The sequence below is a fragment of the Rattus norvegicus genome, chromosome 10, assembly GCF_021556685.1.
Source record: "Rattus norvegicus strain SHRSP/BbbUtx chromosome 10, alternate assembly SHRSP_T2T, whole genome shotgun sequence".
In the NCBI taxonomy this organism is placed as follows: Eukaryota; Metazoa; Chordata; class Mammalia; order Rodentia; family Muridae; genus Rattus; species Rattus norvegicus.
Window position 1 is genome coordinate 49,478,433 of NC_141543.1, and position 14,912 is coordinate 49,493,344.

Sequence of the window (14,912 nt, forward strand, 5' to 3'; positions counted from 1 at the left end):
ATCAGTGCCAACGTTTAAAAAGTCTTAGGATGAACAAGACATATTAAGATTCCTTAGGCTCGTATAGGAATATGTCCATCAAAGACCACTGAGAAGTTGTTGCTCAGAGGCCCTGGTTTCATCCAAATACAATCTTTCTAAGACATAATATATTGACATGCCAAACCAACACCTGAGAAACTGCAGTTTATCTCTTGATTTTAGTATAATTTCTGGATATATATATATATATCTTAAAAATACTTTTACCTCCCTTAAATGATCAGCTCTCTTCTCTATAAACTAGTCTTTTTGTTTCTTGAGTCTCTTGCAAGCTTGTGTCTTACCCTGTAATTTCTTACGTCTAAGTACCTTTGTTTTACCCGTTCTGTTCATTGTTGTATCTGTAGATGTGCTTACTACAAAAGCCTTAAGTCGCCCGTGAGGCTTGCTTATTTTACTTCATTGGTTTTTGTGGGAGGTAGATGGGAAGTTGTGTTTTGAGTTCTGATGTGTGTGTGTAACTGTCAGAGTTAACTGTATATGGAAAGCTTCCTGCCTGCTGGGCACTTTCAGCACTGAGCAGCCCTGGCTGTGAGTTAAGGATGAGGGCAGAGGGTGTGCTGACAGCAGGCAGGAGGAAGCTTGTACCCCCAGAAGCACAGGATTTTGAAATCTGATTAATGACCAATGTCCACAGCAAAGCCTGTACATGAAAATCATGCTGTGGAAATGGTTCCTATAGTGATCTTTTAAAGGAGAGCCTTTTCCAATTCAATTCATTCTTCTAAAGCAGAGTCACCTTGCTGAGGAAGCAGGGTTCTGCCAGCTTATTCAGCTCTAGTTTTACAAAATGCGTCAAATCTGCTGGGGCCTCCCTTTCTTGGTGCGTCCCTCCCAAAGACGTTCTGGGACACTGGTTTCAACCCCAGGGTGACACTCACTCTTTAGTCTCTTAATTTCCCTGGAGTTCCCAACTTTCATCAGAAGTCTGCCTACGGCTGTAACTCACAAGACTCACCAAGGAACTCGGGAAACTCGTCCCAGGAGGTTGTCATCTTGTTAGCTTAATGAGTCCCATGACTACTGTCCAGATAATGCATTTACAAAAAGTTTTCCTACATCCCAAAGCTCACCTCATTATTGCAGCCATTAAAGCCTCTGTCTGTTCCCTCATTCTTATGTGGTGCTTTGACTCTGCAGGGAGAGTGGGGACCGCAAGCTGGCTGTCTATAGGAAAGTCCTCTACGCGATTCCAGCGCTTGAATAACACAGCAATATCAAACATATTCCTAAATCTTCCCAAAGGGACTGTGGGCATCAGTCAGTGACTTTGCTGATTTTACTTAGAATTTTCAGATTGACCTTTACCTGCTCAACGTCAGTGTCTACTAAGACAGACAAAGAAGGATGGCTATAATAAAGACAATTCAAAAGTTTACATTTTTTCATAAAGTACCTGATGGTATCAAGGCACATCTAAGGTAACAGAGGTCACACCCCAAACAACCCATAGGAAAGTCACTATGACAAAGATACAAGGCAGCTCTAAGAAGAAGGATTAAAAATGGAAGTCTCAGCTGTCACATTGGTGGAGCCAAATTCACTCATGATGTCATGTTCATGAATCTTGTTCTCAAGGCTGGCCAGGACTATACAGTGAGACCTGGTCTTGCAAAAGCATAAATAGATAGATAAATAGATACATATAAATACATACACACAAACATACATAAGTACATACATACATATATACATAGATAGATTACATACAAAGATACATATCTAGATACGTACATACATACAAAGATAGATACATACATACATACGAATATACATACATACATACGTACATACATACATACATACATACAAAGATACATAGATAGATAGATAGTGAGGTAGATAGATTACATACATACAAAGACACATAGATAGATACATACATACATACAAAGATAGATAGATACATACATACATACGAAGATACATACATAATACACACATACATACAAAGATACAATACATATATACATACATACAAAGATACATATATACATACATACTCTTCTCATGACACTTTCATATATATAACCTTTGTCAGATGAATAGGCTAATATTATCTAAAATATTTGGATATTAATTTTATTCTGTCCCTTAAGTATTTGATTGTTTGTTAGTTGGTTAAAAAAAAACTATATGAGGCTGGAGAAACAGCTCAGAGATTCACTTGTTGCGCTTGCCTTCCCCCGGTAGTTCACGCCAGTTCCAGAGGATCTGATGCCCTCTTCTGGCCTTTTAGGGTACTACATGTACATGGTGCACAGGCAAAACATATATACATAAATGTAAAATCAATGTGACTTTTTAAAAACTATGCATTCTAGATACATACATATACGTTTATATGGCATACAATTTGTGGCTCCAAAACACTCACATTGTGGAATAGCTAGAACAAACTTTGGGCATTTTTACTTCCATTTTCATTTCTCTGGGGGAAAAAATGTGCTCAACCACTTTAGAATATAGACTCTAACTATAGTTGTCTTGTTATACGTATGTGTGTGTCTGTGCGGGGTATATGCACACAAGTACAGTACCCTTGGAGGCCAGAAGGTGTCTGATGCCCTAGAACTGAGTTACAGTCAGTTATGGGTCCCTTCATCAATTTTGGCACCCAAAATCTGGTCCGCTGTAACATCAGTACATCTTAACTGAGGCCGAGTCATCTCTCCAGCCCTAACTAAAGCTGCATACTTTTGACAGACATTTCCCTTTCTCCTCTAGTCCTTGGGTTTTGTTTTGTTTTGTTTTTTCCTTATTTTATGCATTCAACATCCAACTTTTTATTGGGTATTTTTTAATTTGCATTTCAAATGTTATCCCCTTTCCCAGTTTCCCATCCATAAACCCCCGTCCCATTCCCCCTCTCCCTGCTTCTATGGGAATGTTCCCCCTCCCACTTATCCACCTACCGCTTCCCACCTTCCCTTACATTTCCTTACAAAGGACCCTTGGCAGGACCAAGGGCTTCTCCTCCCATTGGTGCCTGACAAGGCCATCTTCTGCTACATACACAGCTGGAGCCTTGGGTCTGTCCATGTGTACTCTTTGGAGGGTGGTTTAGTCCCTGGGAGCTCTGGTTGGTTGGTATTGTTGTTCTTCTGGGGTTGCAAGCCCCTTCAGCTCCTTCATTCCTTTCTCTAACTCCCCCAATGGGGACCCGTTCTCAGTTCAATGATTGCCTGCGAGCATCTGCCTCTGTATTTGTCAGGCTCTGGCAGAGCCTCTCAGGAGACAGCTGTATCAGGCTCCTGTCAGCATGCACTTCTTGGCATAAACAATATTGTCTGGATTGGTGGCTGTATGTGTATGGGCTGGATCCCCAAGTGGGGCAGTCTCTGGATGGCCTTTCCTTCAGTCTCTGCTCCAAACTTTGTCTCCATATTTTCTTTTTTTTTTTTCTTTCTTTCTTTTTTTGGAGCTGAGACTGAACCCAGGGCCTTGCACTTTCTAGGCAAGCGCTCTACCACTGAGCTAAATCCCCAACCCCTCCATATTTTCTTCTATTAGTATTTTTGTTCCTCCTTCTAAGAATGACTGAAGCATCCATGCTTTGGTCGTCCTTCTTCTTAAGTTTCATGTGGTCTGTGGATTGTATCTTGGGTAATCTGAGCTTTGGGGCTAATATCCACTTATCAGTGTGTGCATACCATGTGTGGTTTTCTTTTCTTTTCTTTTTTTTTTTGTGATTGGGTTACCTCACTCAACATCCAACTTCTTTAGATGCCCAATAAAGTAAGAAAATGTGGCATCTTTCTGTTGCTTGAAATAATAATGTCCTTTAGTTTCATTTATGCTATTCCTAATGATAAATCGGGATGTAAAGAATACCATAGAAGTTATTGTTTATTATACTTTTTACCCGTTCATGCATTGGGGGAACTCAGCTTGGTCCTATGTTTCAGCTATTGTGAATAATTTTGCAATGGATGCAAGGTATAGGTATTTCTCTTTGGTGTGCTGATGTCACTTCTCTACAGGAACATAACCTGTCATAGCTTTCAGTCCTGTGGAATAAGAGACCACATGCTAACTTTCCTTTTAACCTTGCAAGCAGCCCCCAGTCTGTTTTCTTAAGGTCTGTTCTAATTTGCAGTCAATTATCATGTACTCTTTTTCTCCAGATAGTCATTTTTCTCAGGGATTAAATTAATGAGTATTTGAATCTAAGGAATATTTGTCACTGAGGAAATAATATCCTCGTGTCAAAGGAGGAGGAGGAGGCGGAGGAGGAGGAGGAGGAGGAGGAGGAGGAGGCAGAGGAGGAGGAGGAGGAGGAGGAGAAAGTGCTGGTGGTGGTGGTGATGGCAATGGTAGTGTCGGATCATTCTGTCCTTGAACTCCTGATTCTCCAGCATCTATGTGGTGGAAGCAGGAGATTCAGGAGTTCAAGGTCATCCTCAGGTACACAGTTTGAGTCTAGCCTGAGCTACATGAGATTGAAAAAAGAAAAAGAGAATTTAGTGGGCATATATCTCTGTGCTGAAAACCATCAATATTAATTTTCAAGAGAAAAGGTTTTGGCTGCTTACAGCTGTGATTAACATTGAAAATACCTATTAACATAATAATTAAACCATATAAAATTGTATGTTAATACAAGAAATATAAAAAGTGTCCTTGTAAAATTTTTATTCAAAATTGTCTTATTTTTAAAATAGATTACATTGAAATGTAAGTTTTGATTTTTTATTTGTTTTTATGGGATTTTTTTAATTGTTGTTTTTTGTTTTGTTTTTGTTTTTCAAGACAGGGTTTCTTTGCTTATCCCTGGAACTCACTCCATAGACCAGGCTAACCTCATACCCATAAAGATCTACCTGCTTCTGCCTCCTGAGTGCTGGGATCAAAGGTGTCATCACTACCTGGCTTAATTGTACCCTTTTTTTTATTTAAGATTTTGTTGTTGTTTGAGAATTTTCTACATGAACGCTCACCATGTTTTCATATCTGCACCCCCTCCCCCTCTCCAGTTCCTTCCGAGGCTTCCCTTATTTAGGCAACCATATTACTGAAGCCATGGCCTGGGTCTCCATCCCAGAAGCTGACCCCGCCCCTCCCCCGTGCTTTCCCTTGACTCTTGTGTGCAGGGCCATGTTGTGGATGGTTCAGTTGGAGCTGGCACCACGTGGTCAGTTATCCTCTGCATTTTAGTCAGTTGTGGCTTTCTGTAGTGGTCTTCATACACAGTAAGGAGCTTCTTTGATGAAAAGTGAGAGCTACACTCATCTAAGGGTTTAGGAAGTGTCAGTACTGGGGTCTCTCTAGCATGTGAGATCTGTCCAGTCATGGGGCTTGGCTAGGTGTACCGCACCATACAGGAACCCACTCCCACTAAGCAGGCTTGAAGTCCAGCTAGACAGATGTTGGCTACTGAATTGAACTGTAATCCTAGATGTTTATACTTTTCTGAAAATGAGCTTGCTTAAATTGTCTTCAAGCGTTCCTCAAATCCCCCACACATCTTCAATTATCAACTACCAAATATTCGCTCACAGTTCAGTGTAATCTAGATCCAAATAATGAACTCTGTATGATAGTGCAGTCTAGTAGTTTCCATAATTGTATTGAATTATATTAAGAAAAATAAAATGGTATTTATTTACAGAGTATTATATTCTTGAGTTTCATTCCCTCTTCGACTAAGGAGAAAGTTAATGTGTTTTGAGTTTTTCTGGTTGATACTGGCCCAGTGCAAGCTAAAAGTTCAAGATTTTAAAAACAAAACAGCAACAAAAACTGCCTACCTACTCAGTATTCATGAATGTCTCTTCTTGGCTGACTCGGTTGCTCCATACCTTTCTGACCTTTGCAGACGGTCCTGTCATTGTGGACTATGGGATTTCTGGTGCTTCCTGCTGACTGATTAACTCATGATAGGCATTCTCTGTTGGCCTTTACTCTGGTGAATCTCAGAGATTTCAGATAGTACTATTTTGACTCACACCATCTCTCTGCCAAATGTCTTGTTTTCATTTTGCTAAAGTGAAGCAGAACTCATTTTATTATGCTTTGAAGATACGGTGTCTTTTAAATATTGAAGGTTTGTGGCAGGCCTGCATTGGGCAAGCCCATTGATGCCCTGTCCCCAGATCCAATGAGAACACACATTTTAGCAGTGAAATGGCTTGATTAAAATGTATCTTTATATCACATGCCAAATAGATTATGGTAGCATTTAAGTACAACTTCCATATGTACTGGGAAGGCAGAAAATGCTGGAGCTGGCTGCGTTGTATTCTGTGCTTTGCTGAAGGGGTCTAGAACTCAGCTTGCATTCCGAAGCATGTGTATACATTCTTGAAACTCACAAGCATGCTTTATGAGTATGAGCCAAAATACTTTCTCACTCTTAAGATGTCGCAGGCCTCCACTTGGGGTCATTATTCAAGCCTTCTTGGTATTGTCTTTCATTGGAAGCCCTGGTCTATCATGTTCCATTAGTTTGAGATGCCATTATCCTTTGGATCTTCATATCCCCTTGTGTCTTAGTTTCTGGGTGCTCTTGGAGACACGCAGACCCTATGGCTTTTAGAGGTGTTCTTTGGGGAAAGACACTTATAGTTTAGTCTAGTCTATGACTCTGGAAGGTCCATGTGGAGATGATATGAGACAACCAAAGGTGCCATGACCTCTCTGGCTCACTGTACTGATGCCTTTGCTCTGGTTTTAGATGAGAGAACCTGCTGGACCCCATTATTTAGTGAGACCCCAGGCTGAACTAGGTACACATCAGGTAGAACTATTGACTGAGACTGAGGTCCACTGGACAGGAGTACTGGCTAGTTTTGTGTGTCAACTTGACACAAGCTGGAGTTATCACAGAAAAGGAGTCTCAGTTGAGGAAATGCCTTCATGAGACCCAGCTGTAAGGCATTTTCTCAACTAGTGATCAAGGGGGAAGACCCAACCCATTGTGGGTGATGCCGTCCCTGGGCTGGTCAGTCTTGGCTTCAATAAGAAAGCAAGCTGAGCAAGCCAGGGGAAGTAAGCCAGTAAGAAACATCTCTCCATGGCCTCTGCATCAGCTCCTGCTTCCTGACCTGCTTGAGTTCCAGTCCTGACTTCCTTTGGTGATGAACAGCAATGTGGAAGTGTAAGCTGAATAAACCCTTTTCTCCCCAGCTTGCTTCTTGGTCATGATGTTTGTGCAGGAATAGAAACCCTAAGACAACATCCACTCCGGTCAGGCAGCTTTCATATTGGCATGTAAATTGGGCACAGATGTTAGGTGTGGAGTCAGTCACTGATGAAGCAATTCTCATTAGACCCCGTTAAAATTTGCTCATATCCATCAAGTCCAGGTCCTGCCTTCTCTGAGTGAAGGTGGTACTCCTGCCTGGATGTGGCTTTTAGACACTGAATCAAGCAGAGCCGCTGCCCAAGTTCCCAGGTCAAAGTCAGGTCACAGGGCTTCTCTGAAGTGCTCAGACAGGGAACGACCTGTGAGTATCGGCATACACTAGCAAACCTTCATTTAAACCATGCCATCTGTGCATCTATAAGGCAAGACAAGGCTTTGGTTGAACAAATGTTTGGGGTCACAGACCACAGTAGCAGATACAAGGGTGTACTGGGCTTGGTTGTTGTTTCTAAGAACCCTAAGAACCTGGACAAAGAAAATGAGGAGTTCAGGGCATTTAATTTAATGTTTGTGGTCTGCATAGCATACAGATATTTGTGTCCTAAAATAAATGTCTGTCTCACAAACCCAAGCCTGAAGATTTTGAAAGTCAAACCATACTTTTAATGTACCAACTATTATTTTCATGTGGCCTCAGGAAACCTTTTGTTTTAAGTCTCTGAAGTAACCCATAGGGACCCTGAGAAATGTTAGTCCATGGGACCTGGAAGGAAACAAACATATTCCCAGAGCCAGCTCCCTAGACAGCTCAAAGCACGCTCTCTCCTTTCCCAGACAGACTGGCAAATGAATCGTTTCACAATATTTAAGATGTGCAAAGGCAATCAGACAGCTTCATCCATCCAACCTCCAAGTCCTCGCTAATGCAGCTGACTTACAGCCTGAGAGACGGTCCTGCTGTCCATCTCCCCACTTGATGACCTCTGGACAGAGAAAGTGAGCATCATTCCACCAGGTGAGAGCCGAGTGAGATTAAACAGGACAAAAATCTCCTCTGCCTAATTGGTAGATGTGAATTAAACAATCTGTATTTCTTTAAGGAGATGTGAAAAGTCTACAAGTGAGGGGGAAATTATTAAAAAGTTGAGCATTTTTTTCTATCACAACCCCCCTGAGTATAATTTTACCACTGCCTCTTAGTATATACCATCAAATGGGCACAAGACAAGACACATGCGTGATGCTTAGCCGTCTTGGTTATAAATTGGAATAACAATTTCCGTGAAGTTCTGTTTGTAAAGTTCTCCAAGTGTTTTCCATCTGCCACAGAATGCTGACAATCGCCTGAGGGTACAAGGCTGTCAGCATAGCTGCTTCTGAGGAAGAGGCAGGAACATTGCAAGTTTAAGGCCTTCTTGACCAGAAAGTAGACTCAGAGACACTTAACTAATGACTAACTCAGTAAGACTTTATCTTAAGGCATCGTCTCAAGAGTACTGCTAGATGTCACTGGTTTGCCCCCAGAGTTGGCAGGAATCATGAGTTGTGTTCTATAGTGCAGGGCAGCAGAAGAAGGACACGGCCTCCTGTGCATCTCACAGACCAAGTAGGGCTGGGACTGATTCTGCTGCCATAGGGGAAACTTGTCTCCAAAAAACCAATTGACAGAGGAAAGATTAGACAAATGTATTAAGCAGGTACAACACAACAGGCACTTTTGGAAACTGTCAGGTTCTCACAGGATTCTGCTAAGGGAGGAAGCTTCACATTCAAGTTAGACATGGATTCCTGAGGACTGGGTCACTGGGTAGCTGATGTTGCGCTGTATGGACAGTGTCTCACTAGACTGGGTCGACATTCAGTCTCTGTGGAGATGACTGGAAGCATGAAGGAGAAAGCAGTTTGTCTTTCCTTGGAAGGCTGAGGTGGCAACAGCATGAGAACCAGGCCTTTGTGTGTGAAGAGCAGGAGTCGGGGCATCACAGGAGACAAGATAAGGAAGAACTCAGACAAGGCGATCATAGACGACTCCAGTGGGGCCCAATCATGAGAGGAACAAAACCTCTACTCTGCTTGAGCTCAGGCAGCCCACTTGAGCCTCTCAAGCACCCAGAAATACTCTAAACAAAAAGCCCAAAAATATTTGGTACCAGGATTTGAGCTCTTCTCCTCTGACTTAACTTTGTTCTTTTTTGAAATGTAAGTTCAAGAGAAAGGAAAACCTAGAGGTAGAGAGAATGAGTATGTGTGTGTGCTTGTGTCTATACATGCACACACACACACACACACACACACACACACACACACACAGCATGTATATATTGCTGGGGGTATTCAACAGAATGCTTCTCTGTTCAATCCTGGCTGTCCTGGAACTCACTCTGTAGATCAGGATGGCCTCAAACTCAGAAGTCTGCCTGCCGCTGCCTCCCAAGTAATGGGATGAAATGTGTGCACCACCCCAGGCTTTAAGTTATATTTTGATGAATGTTTTTCATGAATCTTTAACTACAGAAGCAACACACACCCTTTTGAAATTATATCAACATCGAAACGCTAATGCAAATGAGTCTGCTATTGAGGTTTGATACATACACTCATGGACCAGTGCAAACGGCATAGCTCTAGGAAGACATTAGAGAAAGCGTGAGGAAACTGGGTTGAGGCCAATGAAGACTTAGACTCTGCAAGAAAAGACTTTGATTTTCAAAGTTGAGCTGCAAGATATGACTCCTTTGATTTATATATGTGTACGGGTGCCTCACCCTATTCTGGGAGCACCTTTTGCTACTTGCCTATATGTTTTCAAAATGACATGGGCTCTGTATGAGCAATGTCTGGCAAGCTGCACAGTAACCTGCAGAAGGCACGGTCACTTAGGAAATGTGATCCTTATCACAACACCAAGTACTGAGCAGATTCTCACGCTTGATGGTGTGATAACTGGTTGTCAGCTCATCTGGATTTAGAGTCTCCTAGGAGACTGGGAGCAAAGAGCCCGGCAGTCCACTTTTCTCTGCCTCTGGGTCTGCCCTTGATGTTAGCTGCTCCATCCTACCACGCCTTGACCATGTTGATGGACTGACTGTATCTTCTAAATTTTAAAACTCTCAGGCATTTTGGTGAGAGATGTGATTCAGCACACAACAGACTTTTCCAATAAACCATTCAGCATAAATACCCTTGTTTACACTCTCAATAAAGAACTAGTTGGAGGAAAAGCACAAGGTTGTATAGAGTGAGTTCTCCAACTTCACGAGTGTCTGGGGACCATCCTTCATTGTTCCAGAGCACACAGCCTCCAGACAGCCTCATCCTCCTGCACGTGTCTTCTGTCAGTATCTCCATGAGGTCTGTCATCACTCTCAGCCAGTTGGTACAGCCAAAGGCCAGAATTCCTTTCTCTAAAGTCTAACTATCTAAGGGCTGATAATAAAGTTGCAGTAAATTAAGCCATGTAATATCCATGGACTTCAAAAACACCAGTTCCATCCCTAGAGTGGAAGAGAGTGGCTTCCACTCTAGAGAGAAGGCCTGTTGAAGACAGAGTGCAGACCACCACTTGAGCAAGCCAGGACTGGCTCTGTGAGCTAACGCTGTCTTTTGTTGTCTCCTAACCTTGGCCCTGAGTCTAAGCTTCTCTCATAGCTTCCAGGATCTAAAACCACAAACTCATCGAAATTGAAAATGATATACACAATCAAACAGACCTGCTCTTTGAAATGTATCTTTTAGGAATGAAGATAATGAGCCAACCTTGGGGAAATTAAGACCCAAACACACCAGAGCTCTGAGTAATAAAGCTGAGGTGATCAGAGCCTCAGGCTGCCACAGAAAACATAACAGGGAAATATTCCTCAGTTTATATCAGCTGTCAATGGCCTGATGCCATTGGTTGAGAGAAAAGGCAGGTCCCCACTACTCCTGCATACAGGACGTGATATTTAATCTCACTTGTTCAGATCCAGAATTACCTAGAAGATAAATGACTAGGCATACTCATGAGGGATTACACAGACTAAGGCTAGCCTCTGAGGATGTCTAGGGGGGGAACTGTCTTGCTTGAGTTAACTGATGTGTGAAGCAGAACCACTCTGGGCAGGGGCTCTGAACTGTATAAAAAGGAGAAAGTAGGCTGAGAATAGGCATTAATTTCTCTCTTCCTCACTGCAGATATGACCAACTGCATTATTGACTTTGAACTCAATTATGTAGTTAATACTTTTTGAAAACAGGCCCTCATGTATCCCAAGTATAATCAAACTCTCTAGATGGCCAAACGATCTTAAAACTCTGGCTTCCTGCTTCCACCTCCTGAACAGGAGGATCACAGACCTATCTTAGCTTTAATTTTTGATCAGTCATAACTGAATGGGTTTATGTGATAGCCCCGTGCCTGAGCACACTGTAAAACGATCATTTAAGCTAATAATCATTGGCCACCTTGCCTACTTACCATTTCAATTACAAAACAGATGAATGCAGAATCCTTAGGAAGCTAGGAATAGAACAATCCCAGGATCCAGTAACCCCAACCCTGAGTTCATACCCAAAGGGATTTAAATCCATAATTGAAGGGACATTTGCATTATCATGTCCCCTGAAGCACTACTAGAAATAGCTGAGACACAGAAATGAACAAAGCATCCATCAATGCAGGATGTGGTGGCATGCACACAGGGGATGCTGAGGAGTACAGGGAGTCTGTTCTCTGGCAACAAGGAGGGTGAGTCTGGATGTCATACTACAATGAGATGGGACCAAAAGATAATTCTACTACGGCTTTCAGTGAGACATCACTCTATTCACTTAGAGATTAATAATGGAAAGGCTTTTAATAATAGTGAGCTGCCACTCGGGTTTGTGTGACCACTCTAGCTAGTGTGACCCTTCTCCCTAGAGTGACCCCTCTGCCTACCGTGACTACTCTGGATAGTGTGAACACTATGCCTAGAGTGACCACTCTGGCTAGTGCCAATAAGGCAAACAGTCCAGAACAGAAACCTTCCATAGTTTATACAGGTTAATAGTATTACATTATACTTACACTACATTATAGTCTTACATACACTTTTATCACTCAGTTGCTTTAGGGTCCCACCCAGTTACACTTTGAGTATTAAACATGTTTTACAGAAAGAGAAACTACACTTTTGGTCATTTGTGGAAAACTGTGGAGATTTACCATTAAAGATACAATGTAAAGATGTTGTCATAGTTATCTTGGTATTTAATTTTGCTGCACTGACAAAGACATTCTTAGAAGAACAGAGTTTCAAAGCATAGAAAGTATAAGTCCCATAAGCCCAGATGTAACGTATTGTAATTGTTCCCTCTTTTTCACAAATAACATTAGTAAATATCTTCAACATTAATTCCACCTTCTAACAAAATCCACATTCTAGTCATACCAGATTCTGACAGCCATGCAGACAAACCAGCCAAGATCTGGCCTTGGTCTCTTCCAAAGTCAAAGGTGGTATCTGGTGCCAGGGATTATGATGTCATCTTAGGAAGAGGAGCCTGGGAATATGGAGGAGGGAGTAAAGGGGAGGTGGTATGTGACACACAGCCACCATGGGCTTGCCTCAGTCAAAGTGACAAGCATATTCACCTAACCCTTGACGGAAGAGTCTTTCAGGTTGTAGCCTCATGGCTCCTCAGGCAGTGTCCTCCTGGTGCTAATTCTCTTCCACATGAACACCCACTTTCTCAGCTCTGCCTTCTGGAAGTATAATTATGTTGTTTTTATTTCTGAGGTTTTTATACAACTGTATAAAATGTGGAGTTTTTACCAGGACCTCTGCACCCACTTCTTCTCAAAACACCTTCAGGTGTTCTCCTTACATTTGATGAGACGTATCTGCTAAGCTGTGTCAGGAATCCCAGGCACTGCCAAACTCACTTCTCTTCCACCCAGAACACACCAGCCATTGTACTTTCTGCAAATTTTGCCTTTTCCAAGAACTGTGCACATTTGCCTTTTCTAAGGGGAATCCCCACAGGCTCCCCCAGCTGCCCAGATGCTGATACAGCACCCAGGTTGCAGCCAGTGCCTATATCAGCCGCCATGACTGCATTGCCTGCTCCCAGTTGACTTGGAGGTCAGTCATCAGGACAGCCTTGGCCAAACAGAAGTACAGTCAAGGGTTGGCAATATATGACAGGAATGGGAGCCTTGGTTCTCTGTTAGGCTGCCTGTGGCTGATGTCTTCTGCTGATGAACCAAGAAAAGGGCAGAGCAGAAGACAGACACTCCACAGATGTAACATAATCAAAACTTAACCAAACTTAATCAGCAGGCTGAATGGTTGACATCTACTGAGGGTTATGTTTGTCCATACACTTGAGCTTTAGCTCTCTCTTTTTCCTGTCTCTCTCTTTGTCCCTCTCTGTGTCTCTGTCTCTGTCTGTCTCTGTCTGTCTCTCTGTCTCTGTCTCTCTCTCTGTGTCTCTGTGTCTTTGTCTCTCTTTCTGTCTCTCTGTGTCTCTGTCTATCTCTGTTTCTCTCTGTCTCTCTATGCCTCTATATGTATCTCTCTCTCAATTGACTCCACAGAGACCTCTGTCTCAGAGCTAGGCTGATGTCTGAGGGAGACCACAGGTATTTGGTTTGTCTAATGATTAATTGTCCAGCGAGGACTCAACATTTGATACTGACCATCTCTACAGGCAAAGAACGCAGATAGCTTGTCCCTGCTTCTATGAACGCATTTGCAGAGGGAAAAACACCAGGAGAATAAATAAATAAAGTCAAGGTCTCTAGAAACAAAGATTTATAAAAACCTAGAACTATAGTGTTTGCCATTAAATGTGTTCATTCAATAGAAGACATTTTCACTTGGGTGCGGATGTTGTGTTTTCTGTTAAGATTTAAAGAAAAGTTCTCAAAAAAGCAGTAGTCTACAGAAGGACAGAAGAATCTGGGTGGAAATTAGCAATACAAAGAAAATTAAAAGACTCGTAAAATATAAATCAAAACCTTAAAATGGGGTATATTAAAAATTAAAAACAAAATTTAGAAACTGATTTAAAGAAAGTTCAAGTAATGTTGAAAATATCCACAAGAATTGAACTGCTTCAATGTGTAGAGAATCAAATATCAAAGGGCAGGCCAGTTGCACAGCAAGTAAAAATGTCGGCTAGGAAAAGTGTCAATCTGAGTGTGGACCCCAGAATCGACATGGGTGAAAAAGAAAACTACTATTGCAAGTTGTTTCTTGGACTCCATACCTATATTGTGGCTAGTGCACACATGAACACACACACACACACACACACACACACACACACAGAGAGAGAGGGGGGGGGGGAGACAGAGAGAGAGAGAGAGAAAGACAGAGACAGACAGAGAGATAGACAGACAGAAAAAGAGAGAGAGAGAAAGAGAGAGAGAGAGAGAGACTCAACTACATACATATATACACATAAAGGTAAAAAAAATTTAAATGAATACAGGAGACTGCTTCTCACCCAGAATCCATGCAAAACGTAAGAGCAAAAGAACTTTGACGGATGCCTCCTCTCCCCCTTCCTGCTCCCCATTCGTCTTTCTCATGCGATCCTTTCTCCTTTGTCCCTCTTGTTTTATCCTCTCTCCCTGCCTATATTCATTCACCCCACCTGCTCCTTCCTCATTGATTACCCCTCCTCTCCACTAAATCATCAATATGCCATGTAGATTGTCTGCTTCATTGTCTTAGCTGTCTGATAAAAGCCAGGCCTCCATAGTCAACAAGGACATGCACACATGAGCTGAGCCTGTCTGTTATTCCTGTCCCCT